Source organism: Equus asinus, chromosome 21, assembly GCF_041296235.1.
Source record: "Equus asinus isolate D_3611 breed Donkey chromosome 21, EquAss-T2T_v2, whole genome shotgun sequence".
Taxonomy (NCBI): Eukaryota; Metazoa; Chordata; class Mammalia; order Perissodactyla; family Equidae; genus Equus; species Equus asinus.
The window spans coordinates 35,445,304-35,459,167 of record NC_091810.1 but is presented as its reverse complement, the minus strand read 5'-3'; the positions used below and the strand labels follow the sequence as shown (position 1 = coordinate 35,459,167).

The window sequence follows — 13,864 nt, the reverse complement described above, 5'->3', positions numbered from 1 at the left end:
TGAGAGAGTGAATGCTTTCCCCCTAAGAGTAGGAACAAGACGAGAATATCTGCTCTCCCCATTTCTATTCAACATTTTACTAGAGATCCTGGCCAGTGCAATAAAGCAAGGAATGGAAATGAAAGGCATCCGGACTGGAAAAGGAAGATGTAAAACTATATTTTTTTCTCAGGTAGCACAATTATTTCTGTCAGGGGTTGGCAAACTACAATGTTTTTATAAAGAAAGTTTTATCGGCACACAGTCACGCCCACTCACTCATGCACAGTCCGTGGCTGCTTTCCCCCTACAATGGGCAGTTGAGTCGTTGCCACAGAGACCACATGGCCCACAAGCCTAAAATATTTACTATCTGGCTTTTTAAGAAAAAGTTTGTTGACTCTTGACCTAAATAGAAAATTTGATAAAATCTACAATAAAACTATGAGAATAGGCAAATTTAGCAACATTGCAATTTAGCAAATTAAGTTTTCTTTTTGCAAATTTAATTTTCTTTAAGTACCTACCTTTCTCCCACCCTCACCCATTCTGGGGAGGAACAGAAACCTACCTCCTGCCCCCATCCATTTGGGCGATTACACATATAAAGCCTGAGATGGTGAGGATGAAGTATAAAAATGCTATTTACAAAGGGAAAGAAGGTACCTCTTGCTACTTTAGCGTTCAGACACCCCCATCCCCAAGCCCCTTTTGCTTCTTTAGAAAAAGTCCCTTGGAATCAATCTGAGTGCAAATCAAGCCCTTCCTCTAGAGGGGCAGCTAAACCCCAACATGGATAGGAAGCTCTGAGACACATAAATGATGTGATTGATTATATACAATGTTAATATACAAAAATCAATTCTATTTCTACATACTTGCAATTTTCAATCAAAAGTTTAAATTTTAAAATATTATTTCTTTTTGTTTTTAAAGATTTTAGTTTTTTCCTTTTTCTCCCCAAAGCCCCCCGGTACATAGTTGTATATTCTTCGTTGTGGGTCCTTCTAGTTGTGGCATATGGGACGCTGCCTCAGCGTGGTTTGATGAGCAGTGCCATGTCCGCGCCCAGGATTCGAACCAACGAAACACTGGGCCGCCTGCAGCAGAGCGCGCAAACTTAACCACTCGGCCACGGGGCCAGCCCCTAAAATACTATTTCTAATAGCATCAAAAAATTAAAAAGGGCACAAAATTAGGAGATAAATCTGACTAAAGATGTGAATAACTTGTATAAAAACTATCAAAATTTATTGTGAGAAATTTAAAAAGATGTACCCTGTTCATGGTCAATATTTTTAAAATGTCAATTCTCCTCCAAATTGAGCTATATCTATATATTCATTGCAATCCCAACCAAAATCCCACCATACTTTTTTGTAGAAATAGACAAACTCTCCCATCAATCAAGTAACAATTATTAATAACCCATTCAACAATAATTTGTATGCATCGTAACACTAGCCCTCTGGATATTCAGCTCAGGGCACTAGGACAATCAATATAGTGACACTGGTGTCATAATGTATATGACATACTAACATGAAACTGGTAATGATCCACAGCAATCCCATGCAGACATTGCTAATCAATTACTGCACTCTTCCTCTCTAAGCATGGATACAGGATTCCAGTTCTACTAGCTTGGAGCTAGTACAAAAGATGAACCCTCTTTGCCATTCCAGAGATCTAGTGGATGCTGCTGATTGAGGAAGGTAAATACTCTTCTACCTTCGTCTTTTTGCCTAGCTTTCTCTGTGCTATTTTACAGCTTTGCCAAACTCAAGGGAAATGGGTTTTGTATTGCTACCTATATTTAGTCTTGCATTTAAATGTTTACATAATATTCTTCTTTAAGAACCAATATAGGATTCATATATTCCAGAAACCTTTCTATGGACTAAGCCCACGTCATATTAAGTTTGACTTTCTCCGAATCCTTTCAACACTAGATTCTGTGATAGACAATGCCATACTTAGTTATCTGCTGCTGGAGTTATTCTCTGAGCCTCATGCTTCTCACCTGTAAAATGGTGAAACTGATCTCCAGATTGCAGAGTTGTTTTGAGAACTAGAGATAATGTATGGTTACCAGCAGGATGTAAACTCTACAAACACTGGGATTTTTGTCTCGTTTGTGCCCCACTGTAACCCCAGCATCTGGCATAAATGCTAAGCACATAGGAAGCGTTCACTAAATAGTTATTAAATAAATGAATATGTAAATAGTCTTTTACATATCATGGCATATAAAAACGAGTTCAATTCATGCACACAGTTAATATTCTATAAGAACTGAGCTTCTTGAGGACAGTTACTCTGGGAGCTCTTTTTGTCCCCTGGAATCATATTTTACGCAGGGCTTCTAAAGTTAGAAATTAAGGCAAATATTATGAACAGAGCTGGACTAGGGTGAAACGAATGAGGCATAATCCTAGGTTGCAAATTTTAACGAAGTCTGAAAAAAACCTGAGTAATTGAGAGAAACGGTATTTTCATGCAATGTTTTTAAAAATCAAAATGAATGCAAAAAGTCCATGATAGGGGCCAGCTCAGTGGCATAGTGGTTAAGTTTGTGTGCTCTGCTTTGGTGGCTTGGGGTTCACGGGTTCAGATCCTAGGCGCAGACGTACACATTGCTCATCAAGCCATGCTGTGGCGGTATCCCACATACAAAGTAGAGAAAGAGGGGCTGGCCCTGTGGCGCAGTGGTTAAGTGCGTACATTCTCTTTCATTGGCCCGGGGTTCACCAGTTTGGATCCCTGGTGCAGACATGGCACCACTTGGCAAGCCATGCTGTGGTAGGTGTCCCACATATAAAGTAGAAGAAGATGGGCACGGATGTGAGCTCAGGGCCAGTCTCCCTCAGCAAAAAGAGGAGGATTGGCAGCAGATGTTAGCTTAGGGCTAATCTTCCTTAAAAAAAAAAAAAAAGTAGAGGAAGATTGGCACAGATGTTACCTCAGGGCCAATCTTCCTCACCAAAGAAAACAAAAACAAAAACGAAAAAGTCCATGATGAACAAAGTGTCAGTTTTAAATAAAGATGAGTTAAAACAGTGCCATGCCGAGCCATACTGAAGCCTGAGGCAAAAGGAAAAGAAATCAGTAACACTGACCCTATCTTTATTTAAAATAAATTTGATTTTTAAAAAATATTGCATTAAAATATTATTTCTCTTGATTACTAAGTTTTTTAGCACTCCCTTAAAATTGGTGCCCGAGGTGAATGCCTCACTCCACCCTAATCCCTGCCCTGCTTAAGAGTCAAAATTGCTTAAAAAATTCCCTAGACTGTCCACAAAATATAATATTCTACTCTCAATAAATTCAACTCAGTCAGCTTGTCTCCAGTGTTGAAACAGCTCACCGTTTCTCTGGGTGAGCCCTGGATGAAGACGCTGGCCTACATTTAAGGAGCCATGCTACATCCAAAATGTGTGTCTTTAACCAGCAGTCACACTCAGTGGAGGGAGGTGCTGATGCTATGGGAGGCTCCTGGGAATGGAGAACAGCAGAATCGTGTCTCCCATGTCACCCTTTCTCCAGGCATAGCCCCTGAGGCAGGTGGACCCACCTACACTGTTTTATTTGTCTATCTTCATTCTTGTTTGTGTTCTTTCTCTCCCTCTCCTTCCTTCTTGGTCTTTGTCTCTCTATGTCTCTGTCTCTCTCTCTCTGACACACACACACTCATTCACACACACATATTTGCCTGTGGACTCTGAATGCACAATAAATAAATTATGTGACTCTACTGGAAATGCAGTACTGCCTGCCCCTTGGCTCCACCCAGCATACCTGCTTGTTGACCGACTGACACTGTCCTCAGGAGCCTCAGCTCCTGAGGCTCCCAAGAATCACAGTGATTTCCTCAGGCCGCCGAGACAAAAGGCGACTCTGGCAGCCATGCGATGTGTTCCTTTTGCTTTCCTTAAGTACCCATACCATGTTGCTTCCTACAAATTCACAGTTTTATCCTGAGATGAAATCGCACCATTTCTGCCAGGAATCACACACGGAAACATGGTTCTGTTTTGTTTCTGGACATACTGTATTTGATAAAATTAGAAGGAAGTCACCATATCAACATTTTCACACAAGAAGAAAGGGAAAAAAGAGGAAAGTAAAACTCAACCAGCTATGAGATCCAGTACAGAGAAGATATGAGGTTCCAAATCTTGAGGTATAAAATATCCTCTCCTATTTCTCTTTGTTCCTACTGACGGCATCTAGCCAGTCACCAACTAATATAAGAACGGGATGCCAATTCTATTAAACATATTTAAACTGACATGGAGAGTCAGTCACAGGGTAAAAGGGAATCTCCCTGGTCCAAGTCTGTGAGTGAGAACAGATATTCCCTGCAAACTCTCTGAAATCTGCTCCATTTTGGAGGTCACTGATACAAAATATGGGCTTGGCACTAGGCCGCCCATAGCAGAAGGGAAGTTGGATAATTACATTCATGTAAATATTCATGAGATGGATATTCTTGAAGTCAAATTAGGCATCGTCCAGCACCACCGATGTGCAAATCCTGGAGTCACAGAGTATCAGATTCCACCAGTCCTTCCCAGGTACTTTCCAGATGAGGTAACAGAGGTTTAGCAAGGCCAGGTGACTTGTCTTAAGGGATACTAACATCAGGTAAGACCCTCCACCCAAGCTTCTGCCAAGGAACCATGATATTTTCTGCTGCCCTGTGGTAGAACCATTTGAGCCCAAGGGTGGCACACGTTCAGGCCTTATATAGTCCCTCCCCATGGTGAGCGCAGTCAGACCCCTCTCCCCATTACTACAAGATAGGCCACATTACATGAGTGGCTTCAGAACTGCAGTCACGAGTCACACAGTCACAAATGCCCACTCTTCTAAGACCATAACAGGGAGAAATGTGGATGGAGAGAGATTCATAAAAAACTCACTCAGTACTGGGGCATAAAAAGGCCAATGAAACTGGACAAGTTTATTTGCATTCTTTCTTTCTTAATTAATGTATCCTTTTTCTAATTACAAAACCATAATGATTACACAGGCTATTTTTGCCTGAAGTTGCAAAGCCTTCTTCTGTATTGTTCACTGGTGTATCCCCAGTCCAGGTCTGAATCTAACATAGACTAAACATTTCCTGAATAAATTAAATATATATATATATTTGTTCATTGAGAAAATCCTAAGAACATGGAAAAATGTTTAAAATGAAGTAAAACTCTCCAATCAATTCACAACACAAAGATAGTGGCTCTTTCATTTTCAGATATTCTGTTAAGAACGTTTTCTATACACGTACATACAAGTTTTCAATCTAATTTGAGATTAGACCATATATAGAATTTTGTATCCTACTTTTTTTTGCCAACTAACATTATATCTTGCTTTTAATTTTAGCTTTCCCTTCAGTCCTCTCTTTGTCAACTCAAGAGCATTGGCAGCTAAAGGCACCAGAAATGAGTAAATCGACACACAGTGAACCAACGTCAAACACCAAAAGTTCTTTCTGGAGTTAAACAACTTGGGTGGAATAAAATGAGTCTGTCTGAACCAGCTCTTCCTTACTCCTAACACAGGTCATTTTTTCCATTAACAAGTCAAGCAAACATCAGGACCATTATAGTCATAGTGAACCTTGTGGTATTCTCTGCACAGAAAGGAGTATATCTTTCTACCAAAGAACGGATAAAGAAGTGAACTGAAGGACAATAGAAAAGATGTGCAGACAACAACCTTGGGTATCAGATTACTCAACCACCTCTAATGCCTAGACATTGAGAAGTGGTTCCTATAAGAATCACAGATTTTTTTCCAACTATTTTGTTATGCACACACTGGTTTCTAAACGTTAATTGTGCATTTCAATTCAGCAGACTAGCCCACTAATATCTCTGCTTGGATCTCTAATAAAGGGGACTCAAAATGTTCAAAGTTGAACAATAATGTTTCCCTTCAAACCTGCAACCTGCCCCATCTGAGTAAATGATTCTAGCTTTCCTGTGGGCTCAGGGCAAAAATCATGATATCATCCTTTTCTCCCTCTCTCTCTCTCACGCCTCCCACCAAACCTCTACCTTCAGCATCGACCCAGAATCTGACCACTTCCTACGCACCCTGGGCAAGTGCCCATCGCTGCTCACCTTGACAGCTGCATGAACCTCCCAGATGGTCTTCCTGCATCCAAACTTGCCTCTCTACAGTCTCATATCCACAGAGCATCCAGAGTTGTCCTTTAAATATTAGGGCAACAAAAGGGCAGCATGAGGGAGTTTTCTGGAGTAACAGAATGACTGACTCTGTATCTTGACTGTGATAGTGGTTACATAATTGCATGCATTTGTTAAAGCTCATAGAACTGTATACCAATAAAGGGTAATTTTACTGTAGCTTTAAAAAAGTTAAACCAAAAATGTAAGTCAGACCACAGAAGTTCTCTGCTCAAACACCTGTATTGTAAAAGTGAAGTCTGCACATGATCTGATTCCCTATTACCTCTCTGACTTTACCTTCAAATACTTTCTCCTCTTGACACTTGGGTCCAGGCACACTGGCTGCCCCCCTGCTGCTTCTCAAACAAGTTAGGTGTGCTCCTGCCTAAGGCGTGACTTTGCACTGGCTGTACCCTTTACCTCGAATGTGTCCTGCCCACCCTATCCCCCCAAATATTTGCAAGGTTAATGCCCTCTATTCCATCCTCTTGCACAAATGTCACCTTCCCAATTAGGCTCTATTTAAAGTTGCCACCTATCCCTCATCAGCATTCCCAATATCCTGACCTTGCTCTCACTGTCCTTTTCCTTTCACAGTCTTTTATCAATTTCATACATACCATATAACTCACTCACTTATATTTTGTGGCCATTGTCTGACTCCCCATTATCCACACCCGGATGCAATCTTAGCTCCTTGAGAACAATCATCTTTCTTCTGTTCACCAAATATATCCCCAACACTTAGAAAAGTTCCTAGAACAGAGTAGGTATTTCATAAATACCTGTTGAATAAATGAACAGACACAGTTGGTGCCTACTATGTGATGCACTGCACCAGCCCCTGTGGTAGATTCAAAATGTCACATGACACTTATTCTGTTAAATAAATGCAGTGGGCTACATAATCCCCAAGTCCCCCTCTAGCTCACAAATTCATTCCAAAGGAGTGTTTTCAACTATATAATAGTCTCCACCAGAATGTAAGCTCCTTGGCAGCAGGGATGTTAGTCTGCTTTCTTGCTGCTGCATCCCTGGCCCTAGAACGTGTGTGGCACATAGTAGGCACTCTGTATTTACGGAAAGAGTGAGCTCACTGTGGAGAAGAAACACAGCTCTTGCTTGTCTTGAGTTTCTGATTCTACTCAGCACATAGAAGGAACACGAGGCACAGAGGAGGGGGTCAGCCCTGGGTAAGCTCAGACTAGTCTCCTAATGACCTGTTCAAAAAATTCTTGGAATATTAGCAAAGGGGGTGATTTTAAACATGCCACAGAAGCACTTAACTTTAGGTGTTAGCCCTCTGGAATTCCTATTAGGCACATCACATCAGAGACAGGCTCACTGATGTTGACGTACATGAGGATTCTGAGCACAAGAACGAGGTCAAATAAGACTCCTGTGGAAAGCAAGCTTCTCCAGAGAAATTGCTGGGTTTTCCTTCACATTCTGACCTTTTTACCTCATTTCTCTAACTTGAACTTCACACCAGGGCCGACATGAGCCCAAATACCTAGGGAAGGAACCTCTGCCATCATCTATCCCAAGCCCCTCTGAATTCCCAGAATCCTCAAAGCCTTTGCTTCCATGAATGTGAATTTTCCAAAGATGGATACACCTCATTAGCAAATGGACCTTGCCACGACATACGACTTTAACTTCTACAACCATCGTCACACTCAGTCTTTCAGCACTGTCCAGTAAAGACATAATGTCAACCACAGGTGTAACTTTAAATTACATACATAACATTAAAAAGAAGTAAGAGAAATAAGTGAAATTAAGTTAATAACGTATTTACTCTAAGCCAATATATCCAAACTACTATAATTTCAAAATGAAGTCAATACAAAAATTATTAATGAGACATTTTACCTTCTTTTTTCATATTAAGTCCTCAAAATTTGGTGTATATTTATTTTACACTGACAGTACATGTCAGTTTAGACTGGCTGTATTAGAAATGCTCCAGTAGTCACATATGGCTCATGGCCACCATATTGGACAGCACAAGTCTAGATGTTAAGCTCCTTCTCTTTCAAGATGCTGTTGTTGCTCTCAGATTTGTACCATTTAAAGATCTTATAACTGATTTTAAAACGCCTTCGAACCTATAATGACATCACTTTCACTATTCTTAGTTTCAAAACATGCTTCTTGCAAGGCAGTTAAATGAGATGGCGTCACAGTAGGAAGGGCTGCTATGTACGGCAGAACCAGCCTGTCTCTGTTATTCCCAAATAACATGTGTGTTTCTCTGACCTCTAACCAGAACCCATTTCACTGAATTCCAATGACTTCCTTCAGTTTCTTTTAGTGGTCTTTCTTATTGATGACAGAGCAAGTGTGTGCTAACAGCAAGGGTTTTTGAAACAGCTATGCCAACAACAACAACAACAACAAGATAAACTAAACAGCAACAGAAAGGAGGCTGGAAGTAGGAGAAAGTTCAAGTGCATTTACCTTTTCATTATTACACCCCTGTAGACCAGCTCTTGGTGTTCTAATAGGTACAACGAAGGTGAGGCTTAAGAAGAACAGGGCTCTTTAAGGACTCAAAGAAATGTTCTAACGGAGTTTTTAACGATGAGGAACTAAAAACACATTCAGGTTAGGTGGTTATTCACCTGGTGAGAGAGTTGCTTTGAAAAACTGTCTCAAGAAGAGTTCTGTCATTTTCTCCTTGAAGATGAGATATTGCTTCTACTAGCCTCTCAAAGGTGAAAGGAATTACTAGAATACGAAACGCAGTTTGGATTCAGAGAATCTTCCACAGCAACAGTGGTGTGAAGTTTGTAGCTAGATGGAACATAAAATAATTAACACATCACTCAGTCTTCAGACTCTGACATTCATGACCCCTATTTTCCATTTCCCATGGCCTCAAAAAGCTCATTTTACAAGAGAAAGCAAACTGGTTTCAAGTTAAAGTTCTCCCTTTTGGTGGAAGGTTGGTTTCAAGTATTGCTCAGCCTAGAATGAGGTATTCTGGCCCAGTTCTAACAGCTGACTCAGCAGAGACCAGCTGGAACAATGGTTTTTTAGGAGACCAATCCTGGAATTGGTGAGGCTCTGAAAGTACCCTGCCAAAGTCAGCGATTTCTTAAAATCTGGGTCACATTATTGGAACTCAGATGCTATATGCACAGGCTCAGTTTCCTGGAGAAAGGAAAAGACCAACCTATAATACTCCCACTATCCTAAAAACAGCCGAGATATAATTGACAGCAACCTCCAGTAGAACTGAGGGATAAGCAGTGCGTGACACAGGGCTGGGAAGCCACTGATTTACACTGCAATTACTTGCAGATATCACATTCAAGAGGAAAAGAAACCTAAGAACAAGTCATGGGTCATGGCCCTTTGGGCCTCTTTTTTTTTTTTCAAGATTTTATTTTTCCTATTTCTCCCCAAAGCACCCCAGTACATAGTTGTGTATTTTTAGTTGTGGGTCTTTCTAGTCGTGGCATGTGGGATGCCACCTCGGCATGGCCTGACGAGCGGTGCCATGTACACGCCCAAGATCTGAACCAGTGAAATCTCAGGCCGCCGAAGCGGAGCGCGTGAGCTTAACCACTTGGCCACGGGGCCTGGCCCCCTTTTTGGCCTTTGAAAAACCATGTAAAAGCAAAGAGAAGAAGGAGGAAAGCACATGGCATGACAAATGCCTTATGCCTTCCCTAAAAATAAATTTGAAGATGATGGATAAAAAGATATCAATGACTGCAGCACAAAAATAAAAGGTAAATGTAATAAAGATACAACTCAAGAAATACTCCTAGATTCAGGACAGGGCCTCACAAAACTCTATCTGTGATATTCTTGGTGAGTCAAGCACAAACAGTACTCATTCTTTTCTTCATGCATTTATTCATTCAACCAGTTCACTCAAGCCTTGTATGCACTGGGTACTATCCTAGACACTGGCACTACAATGGGAAACTAAACCTGACAAGGACCTGCCTTCACAGACCCTACACATCCATTGTGGGGAAGGCAGACATGGCTCCATAATTTCACCTGAGTCAGTAATAGTGGTAATATTTGTAATAAGAATGATCATTTAGCAAATGCCTACTATGTGTTGGGTTCTATACAAGGCACTCATTTAATTCTAACAACCATCAGCAATTAAGTATTAAGACCATTTTATAGATGAGGTAACTGCGTCTTACAGAGGTCAAATGATTTGCCAAGGTCATCCAGATAGCCAATGACAGAATCAGGATGTACGTCTAGACTTGTCTGACTCCTATTATAAGCTTAATGTTTGAAAATAAGCTGTTTGTAAATAAGGTTTGAAAATATCATCTTGGTATTTTAAACAAATCAGGCAGGATAGCAGGATTGAGTGATTGTGCATTCCAATAAAATCTGTGACTGAAAAAACCCCAATCTAAAACACAGATAAAGGATATGAACAGACACTTCACCACAGAAGACACGTGGATGGCAAATAAGCACAGGAAAATACATTCGACATCTTGAACCATTTGGAAAATACAAGTTAAAATCACACTGAAATACCATCACACTATTCGAAGGTCTAAGAAAAAAGAATTTTTTTTTTTTTTAATTTGAAATACCAAGTGCTGGTGAAGATGCAGAGCAACTGGAACTCTTCTGTGTTGCCAAAGGAGAATGCAAAATGATATAGCTGTTTTGGAAATGAGTTTGACAGTTTCCTATAAAGTTAAACATTCTTACCATACAACCCAGTGATCTCACTCCTAAGTATTTACCCAAGCAAACTGAAAACCTGGATTCACACAAAGACCTGTCCAGTACACACTTGACTCTTTCCCTGGGGCTCTGAGCCTATTCTCTAGCTTTTGTTGGAAGGTCTTTTAGTGACTTTATTAATATCCCCCAAAACTGGAAACAATTCAACTATCCTTCAACTAGTGGATGGATGAACACACTGTGATCCATCCATACAAGGGGATGATATGGTGCAATATGAAGGAACAAATGAATGTTACATGTGGCAACATGGGTGAACCAGAAATCCATCTTATCAAGTGAAAGAAGCTAAATCCAAAAGCTTCATACTGTATGATCTCATTTATATGACATTCAGAAAAAAGCAAAATTCTTAGGAACAGAAAATAGATGTGGTTGCCTGGAGGTGGGGGAGGGGGTTGACAACAAAAGGGCTGCAGGAAAGAATTTTGGGGTGACAGAATTATTCTGTATCTTGAATGAAGTGGTGGTTACAGGCCTGGATGCATTTGTCAAAACTCAGAGAAGTGTATAGCAAAAAGAGTTCATTTTATTGTAAGTAAATTCAAAACGTGAATGAAAGTCACTTCAAAAAATTGTGATTTTAACCTGAGAAATTAAACACCTCTCACAGATACATTAAAATACTTAAAACTCATCTAGATTAAAGCCATCTCCAACTGCAAGAAGTTTTCTTAATGACAAAATGTTGGAACATACATATTTTCAAACTGGCAAGTAAGAGATTTTTTTTCTTTTTTTTTTTTAACACCTTCTCTCTGGTTGGCAAGCGGAACAGATCGCTCCAACACCTTTACTCTGCATGCTGGCAAATGCGAACACAGTGCAGGGTAGCTTCTGGGATGGGGGCGGGGGGGTGCAGGTTTCTCTCCAGCCTGTAATAAGTCACAAAATCTGCTACAGCTAATGTTTGTCTTTACAGAGGAGAAAGCGCCAAGAAGCTGTAATTTTCCAAAGGCTTGCTGGTTTCCCATTGAGGAAGATGCACCATAGGAATAACTTGGTCAATTGCCCAGGGAGTTTCTATCCTAATCTACTGCTGGGTAAGTGCTTTGCTATCAAAGTTGTGGTTAAAGTCCTTTTGACATATTTTGTCACTCCCCAATAAGATATCCTTGGCCCAAAAGTCTCCCCTTAGCTTGCTGCTCTTTTCCTGTCACTGGAATATTATCCACGCCCTCCATCCCACTTTTTTGCATGACATATTATAACACAAAGACACCAAACGGAAGCACTCAATCAGAGTAATTTTACGAATTACTCTCTAGTTTAACACCTTCTCTCTGGTTGGCAAGCTGGAGAGAAGCTCACCTTGGCAGTGCTGGGAGAGCGATACATCTGGATCTTAATTCTCCAGCGCACATTTGGCTCTCTCCCTGGGGCTGGAGAGCCTATTTTCTTGCTTTCCTTAGAGACTCCTTTCATGAACAGCCCCAAAGCTCTGGCTCATCTGCCTACCAAAGACTCGCTAAAAACCCATATTACAAGCAATTCAAAGCATGAAATGAAAATTGATGCTTTCAACTTGGATAACGACAGAAACGGGAAGCTGCCAGAGACTCTGTGTTCCTTTATTTTCCATGTTAGTTTTCAAGAATACAGATACCAGCATGTTATATGAGAAAAGAACGTAGACCAGGGCAAAGCATGCCTCCCTAAATTTGACCCCATTAAGGCAGAGCTTGTACAGGAAAAGATAAGTCTGGTAGAGTTGTATTAATAGCAAAAAGAAAAGCTTCAGACTCGACACTCACCAGAACAAAGATGATAAGCAACTCCCTGTGTATAAAAGTTCATTAAAACAGTGAATTACTATGCTCTTTACTGGGAATCAAGTCACGTTTTTCAATCTGGACAGTACAGATGAAAGCCTCCCCACTCGACTGGTGAGAGAGGCAGTTCAAGTTCTATGTCCACACAGTTTAAACATCTGTGAAATAAGAGGGTTGAGCAAGAATAAAATCTCAGAGTTCTCTTGCAATATTATGCTCTATACTTTTAGGAATTAGAAAAGCACAGAGGGCAACATATTGTCTGTTTTCCTCTACTAAAATATAAATTCCATGACAGCAATCCTTGTACCCTTGGTATCTAGCAAAGAGCCTGGCATATATAATATGCTCAATAAATTTTTGTTGAATGACCGAATGAATGATTTCAGACTCAGGGTAAGTTTGCTTTGCTCCATCATTTGACTATCAGGTTCTGTAATTCAGAAATACTTACACACCTAAGTTGTGGTTTCATGGTAGACCCCAAACATAGATGAGACACTGAACTTACACTTGTACTTGTATTCTACATAGGAAAATAAGAATTGTTTGCTTGAGAAGAGAACCAGGCAGGCAGTAAAATAAATCCACTAATGCTATACAATGGTTCATAGCAGGGAGAGGTCACAGGGCACAGTGCATAGCTTGTAGTCTGCAGAGAAGGCCTCCCCAAGTACATGGACATGAAGTCTTGGCTGGTTAAGAAATATGAAAAGTGGCGGAGATGGGCATTCATTTCAAAAATAGGCTATTAAATTGGGCAGCAGGATAAGGTGCTTCTGGACTTTGATGCATTAACAAGATACTATGAAAACAGGTCCAAACTTAAACTTGCAATTTGGACACCCACTTATCTTATGTCACCTGCACCCCTCCCAAGCTCATTTATCGCATACTCTGCTAAACATCTCCATTGAGATGCCCCTTATGGCCTGGTCACTCTTCCCAGGACCCTGTATGCCATCTTGGACTCCTCCCTCTCCCTTGCATCTCCTGTTCCATCACTCACTAAGTCCTCTCAGTTCTCTCTCCTGAACACCTCTTGGGTCTCTCCCCTCCTCCTTTGCCTTAACTTCAGCTTTTACTTTGACCATAGCTTTCCTGTTGGCCCCTCTCCATTAATGTCATCCCCTAAATCAAGGGTCAACAAACTCTTTGTGTAAAGGC

The 13,864-nt window shown here is 40.6% G+C and overlaps 1 protein-coding gene and 1 long non-coding RNA gene across 34 annotated transcripts in view; one reads left to right on the top strand and one right to left on the bottom strand.

Annotated features, from left to right (window-relative positions):
- Positions 1-5,505, top strand: part of LOC139041463 (uncharacterized) — a 37,984-nt gene extending 32,479 nt beyond the window's left edge. The window contains exons 2-3 of the long non-coding RNA XR_011496649.1: positions 1,595-1,694; positions 5,371-5,505. This is a non-coding gene — a long non-coding RNA (uncharacterized lncRNA). The remainder of the gene's footprint in view (positions 1-1,594; positions 1,695-5,370) is intronic.
- MAGI1 (membrane associated guanylate kinase, WW and PDZ domain containing 1) overlaps positions 1-13,864 on the bottom strand; it is a 598,403-nt gene that overhangs the window by 187,694 nt on the left and 396,845 nt on the right. The window lies entirely within an intron of this gene.